This window comes from Salvia miltiorrhiza, chromosome 5 (assembly GCF_028751815.1).
Source record: "Salvia miltiorrhiza cultivar Shanhuang (shh) chromosome 5, IMPLAD_Smil_shh, whole genome shotgun sequence".
Classification (NCBI taxonomy): Eukaryota; Viridiplantae; Streptophyta; class Magnoliopsida; order Lamiales; family Lamiaceae; genus Salvia; species Salvia miltiorrhiza.
This window is the reverse complement of record NC_080391.1, coordinates 49,418,474-49,425,136: the sequence shown is the minus strand read 5'-3', so window position 1 is coordinate 49,425,136 and position 6,663 is coordinate 49,418,474.

The following is a 6,663-nucleotide window of genomic DNA, read 5'->3' as shown; positions in this document are numbered from 1 at the left end:
GTTAGAAAAAAGTGTATTTCTTTAATTAAAAATGTCAATTATTTGTGTTTTGTCTCACAAACTTAATTACATTCATGGGATGGGATGATTTACTTTTGTAGTTTTTTTTTTTACTATATTACATACAATTCTCTAACAAAATCAACTAAGGAAAAATGGGGCGATGCACGTGGAATGAAATTCTTTTACACAAAGTAGTGGATCTGAACAAGTTGTGGCATACAAAAATGTCCCATTGATACCAAGTGTTGGAGCAAATGAAAAAGTGGTTATTTCAGTTATATATCATAGCCATGTGAATAGATTATGCATGTTTATTCCTTAGTAGCCTAGATTGTTCATGTTTATAATTATTCCTCACTAGCCTCACCACTTCATAATATATCTAATGACGAAACTCAAATATATTATATAGCCTTTTTCTATTAAGTAAAGAAAAGAGGGGGGGGGGGGGGGGGGGGGGGGGGGGGGGGAGGAAACTTAAGAATATTTAGGTAGCCAAGTCCTTGTCACGTTCTAACGTACGATAGTTCAAACATTTTTTAGTTATTATATTTAAATTGTATTTTTTATTTTCTTCAACTTGCTATATGTAAAAATATAATTTCATCCGTCCACTATATTCATTTTAAAATCCTTACATTCAAACACACTTCTAAAATACAAAAATGTAAGAGTGAAATTTGAAAATAGCCACTTTAGAATAATAAATTTAAAAAGGGAAATGTAGCAAATAGTCCTCTATCATACAACTTCCTAACACGTTTACCTCCCTATCATTTGATTTTGGGCTGTTAGCCCCTCAACATGTCATAAAGAGTGCAAAATGCTCCCTGCTCTTAACGGACATTTTAACACCGTTAAGTATTTTTCATTTTTTTTCTTACTAATATTTCTTACTATAAGCATATAATGTTTTTTTGAATTTAATTTAAATGTTTGTAATATTTTTTTAAATAAAATCATTTTTGAATACACACACACTTTCACTACATTCTTGTAACAATTAAAGTTAGATGAGATTTAATATACATATATATTATAAACAAAAATAAATAAATCGTACTAATTAATATATAGTATATAAAAATAAAACATAACAAAGATAACCTTGAATTAATTAAAAGCCCAAAAGCATACACGATATATGGAAGTAGAAATAATTCGATAGATAAAGATAACCTTGTATTAATTAAGAACGCAGTGAAAGTGTGTGTGTATTCAAAAATGATTTTATTTAAAAAAATATTACAAACATTTAAATTTAAATTCAAAAAAAATTATATGCATATAGTAAGAAATATTAGTAAGAAATTAAAAAAAAAATACTTAACGGTATTAAATGTCAGTTAAGAGCATGGGGCATTTTGCACTCTTTATGATATATTGAGGGGCTAACAGCCCAAAATCAAAAGATATGGAGCTAAATGTGTTAGGGGTTGTATGATAGGGGGCTATTTGCTACTTCTCCCATTTAAAAATTGGCCACTAAAATAAAAAAAAAAATCTAAAAATTGGCCACACTTACCATTTTACCCTTCACATAAAAAATTTAAAAATGAGTAAAAATTTAAAATGCCCACTTCCTTATCTTTTTTTGTAAAAATGCCCTCTCTTATTATACAAAGCATTCTATACCCTATTTTATTTAAATACCATTTGATTTGATGGGTTTGCTTGGTTTTCTGTGAAAGTCTTACACATTTGACTGATTTGACACATATCAATCATAAAAGTCAACGATTTGACAGTTATCAGTCAAGAATACATATGAACAATGGGTGGCTAGATTATATGTCCGCCCGGACGGACACATAATTTCACCGTGCGGACACATGATTTTATCGGTCGGACACATGATTTGGGTGGCGGATCATGTGTCTGACCGATAAAATCATGTGTCCGCCCGGTAAAATCATGTGTCCGCCCGGGCGGACACATGATTTCACCGGACGGACACATGATTTTATCGGTCGAACACATGATCTGGGTGGCAGATCATGTGTCCGATCGATAAAATTATGTGTCCGCTCGGTAAAATCATGTGTCCGATCGGGCGGACACATTATCTAGCCACCCGCCGGTCATATGTACTCTTGACTGATAACTGTTAAATCGTTGACTTTTATTATTGATAGCTGTCAAATCGGTCAAATGTGTAAGATTTTCACAAAAAACTAAGCACACCCATCAACATCAAAGCGTAAAATAGGTACTTCACATAATTAGGGCATAGAATGCTTTGTATGATAACTTATGGCATTTTTACAAAAAAACTTAAGGAAGTGGGCATTTTTACCTATTAACACTTTTGTTAATGTATTACTCTATTTTATGTGTAGTACAACTATAATGTGGTATAAAATTAAATATTATAAATTTATAATATTTATATGTCATATTTAAATTTCTTTTTTAATTTAAATATATACATAGTATATTTTAATTATAACTATTAACGTGCATCGCGTACTATAATAGAACAAATCTAGTTAAACTTTATTTACTTAGGTGAAAAACCACCAGTCCCCAAGGGGACACTAAGCGATGCGAACTCCTGTCTACGAACAGTATCCGCTCCCCCTCCCCCAAAGTCAAAAAAAAAAAAAAAAAAAAAAAGCCAAAAACCAACATTTTATTTTTTTCATTTTTGTTTATTTGTTGTGGAACCCACTAATTAAGATTAAGGAACCACTAACCACCCTATACAAGAGCGTGATTTTACTTGTTTTGAAATGCTGTCGAAGAGGTGTTTGCTTGTTTTGCGGCAGATGTTGGAGAGAGGGAGATGTGTGATTAAATTATGTCGGCAAACTTGATAATTTGATGTGAACAACTCGTCACGAATCCTTCCGATTTAAAGTCTTCCAAACAAACGACAAGAGTTACTGGACATTACCACGCCTCCCAAAACACGTGCATACAAACAATTTGAACAATCCTACGTCAAGCTTCAATAAACATATATACCATATAGTATAAAAGATCTTTTCGATTGTTTTAGACGAATTTAATTTTTATACTACAATCTCAATGCTAAATTTCGTAATGTGCATGTGCACAGACAAAGACACATTACTGTTGTTAATTAATTATAATTAGTAACAAGTTGACTAACTAGTAGCCGCTGGTAAAAATTGATTAAAAATATTCCATCTACTTTCTCCAATATCCATATATAGTCCAAATACATGCAGCTTGAGTGATTGAACGAGCAACGAAGATTGGGAATTTCGTGTTTATGGCTGAAGAAGAAGTCTAAGAAATGGAATTTTATACTTTATGTAAAGATTTTCTATTCAAGGAATGGAGGGGATGAGACGGTTTTGGATAAAGATTTCTTTTTTTGATAAATTACATAAGTAAATAAAGAAATTTAAAAATCGCACGACCGATGACTCAAATCAGGACCTTAGGTCTTGAACATTAACCTCCTACCGCTAGTTCAACAAATGCACACTAGACAAATGCACACTAGATAAAGATTTCTTATTCAAAGGAATACTTGTTTGAGTTGATAGTCACGACTATGTAATTTATAAATTTTGAGATTATATTTAAATTTTTAATGATATATTTATCGTGAGGCTGTCTTGTAGGGCAAAACTCAAGACACAAAATTCCGATATAAATTAAATGTCATACATAAATTAATTAAACTACACTAAAATGTCTAAATCCAATGAAAGAATTTAGCTCACAAACTTTAATCCACAAAATCAGTTCGATCTTATCTAGCGTCATATTGTATTCCTCTGATCACCATCATGATTTTAACTATTACTAAAAGCATACGCAGTGGGGACCTGATAAGGGTACTCGAGTCATCCCCGAGATCGGGTCACCCACTGTAGGAGAAGGAGACTCAATGGGGTCCCGATAGAACAGGGCCATCCTGATAACTTTTGGTGAAAGGCGCGTGTTTTACACGCGCCAATTTAAAAAAAATCGAATTTGAATTGAAGAAGACCGTTGCTGCTTTACTTTTTTTCAAAATTCACTGTCATTCGACCATTTGTTTTTCTTTTTTTTCTCTTCTATAAATTTGCCTATCTTCTTCTTCTTCTTCACCTCTCTTCCATACTCTTCTATCTTCTCTTTCAATTTCTCTCCAAAAAAAAAATGGATCCATACAATTCCAATTGGTACAGGTTCCCGACCTCTCCGGCGGAGATGATTATCAACCCAATTTGGTGGGTATCAACTTGGAGGAGGAACCTCGCCCAAGCGGCGACGAAGAGCCACCGGCCGCTCACAGTGCGTTGAAGCCCAAGAAAGGAGGGCGGCGGAAGGCTATGGCCTTCAAGGAGAAGGCGCCGGCGAGAAATCCGGAGGAGGAAAGGGCCACTCGACACACATACACCCTCGAGAAGACGGACCTTATTGTCCGTGTTTGGACGGAGGAGACGAACGACGCCATCCGGGGTGTCGATCAAAAAGGCGAGGCCTACTGGGGCCGGATTCTCGACCGCGTTAACGCCCTCCTCGGCGCCGCCTTCAAGCCCCGCCAAATAAAGGGACACTTCGCTCGAGTGGGCCAGGATGTGAAGTTGTGGGAGAATAATTGGGTGGAGGTTTGTGCGAAGTGGTCTTCCGGCCATCCGACGACATGCTCCAACAAAAGGCCCAAGTCATCTTCCAAGCAAGGAGCCCAATTAACGGCCCCTTCAACTATTGGAATGCATGGAGGATGCTCCGGATCAACCGGAGGTTCAAGTCCATGTACCTTGAGGGCGACGTCTATTCCTCCAAGAGGACGAAGACGTCGGAGATGGGCGACTTCACTATCTCGGCCTCAGGCGAGGAGATCACGTCTTCCCGGTCGATTGAAAACAAGGCGGCGGCGAGAGCGGCAAAGGAAAAAGGAAAGGCGTCGCAAAGCGCCGGGCCTCCACCCGAATACGGGGAGAGGATGGACAGGTCGGACGAGAACATCAAACAAATGATGGTCGAGGTCGCCAAGTCGAACGAACTCAAGAAGAAGATGTACGACAACCGGATTTATTCATGAAGACCGACGACATGAATCCAGAAACCCTCGCCCTTCACAAGCAGCGTTGCGCGAAGATCATCGCTAGGATGAGAGAAGCTGGAGATCTTTAGGATTTTATGTTTTTAGTTTTTAATTAAGTAATTTTAAATTATGTCTTTAGGTTTTTTTTAATGTAATCTTTAGGATTTTTAAAATTAATGAAGTTTAATTTGAAGTCAATTGTGTTATTTAAACTTCTGCAATTAAAATTAAGTGAAAAATACAATAATCAAAATTAAAAAGACCAGGTCAGCTATCATGTCATCCCACTACAGCCACACCGACCCAATGTGATCCCCCCTCTATCAGGTTAGCTATCAGGTCACCCTCACTGTTGATGCTGTAAGTAGAAGTTAGATGCTTAAGAAGATTATTGAATTGGAGGAACATAATTTGATATATAGGATTAACATGTTGATATTGTTAATAAGTTTTTTTATATATCTTTATTTTCAAAATTATTAATTAGGACATAGGTGATGCGTGAGGATGAGAAAGTGGTAAAAGATGAGAGCCATCTTTAACACCTTTTAAAAGATGCAGACATTACTTCACTACTTTTACTTTTCTTTTTTACCGACTTTGAAGTTTTAATTTCAAAGCCCCAAAAAAAGTTTAGATTCTTCTTGGATGGATCACATTGCTCAAGAACCCATCATAGATATCGAAGTGGGGTTAACAATGCGTATATATTTTTCAATAGCAAAAACGTGGTTTTTCTTTCTTCTTTCAAGAAAAACAATTGAAATGGGATAAATTGAGGCGTTTGACTAATATACACGCTTATTAGGATGATAAATCACTAGATTCACTACTATGCGACAGAAAAAATTAAAATAAAAAACTACTGTAATATTTTGAGTAATCTGTTTTCTTAGCAAAAGTGTAGCTTCAATCCCTTGAATATTGGAACTGACCATGTGGACAGGTCCCAATTCGGAGCATCTTATTCCGGTTTGGACGGTTCGATTTTTTTTTTATCATTATCAAATTTTTGCATTTTAAGTAGTATAAACACAAGTAAATATGAAGTCATATAAATTTTAAGAAGTAATTTTTTGTAACAAAAATATAAAAAAACAAAATAAAAATAATGTAAAAAATCAAAGAAAAGATGAGAGAAGAGTTTAATTTGAAACTTAAATAATCACAAGTTATTCGTTTTAAATTTATTTTAAATTATTTTTACACCAAATTAAAGATTTTTTCATAATCTTTCGTTTATGATGCGTATTAAACATTTATTCAAGAATCAAATTTGATGAATTTTAAAAATAAATTATGGAACACAATTCTTTTGAGGGAGCCTTGTTCTATATAAGATATTTATGTTGCAAATATTATTTATTCATAAAAATATTCAGTATTCATCTTAAATTAAAAATCATTATTAAATCTTTAATTTAGCATAAAAATAAAAAAATAAGATATGTTTATTTCTTAAAAATTAAAAAAATCTATATCTTCTTTTTTTTCTCTCACCCTCTCCTTTCTTCTCTTTTCTCTCATTTGTTTCCACTCTTAATTCATTTGGTGGGATGTTCTAGTAGATTTTCTTCTCTCACCTTTCTCCCATTTCCTCTTTCTCTATCCTTAATTTTCGAAATAATTGTCATTAATTGATGCTATAA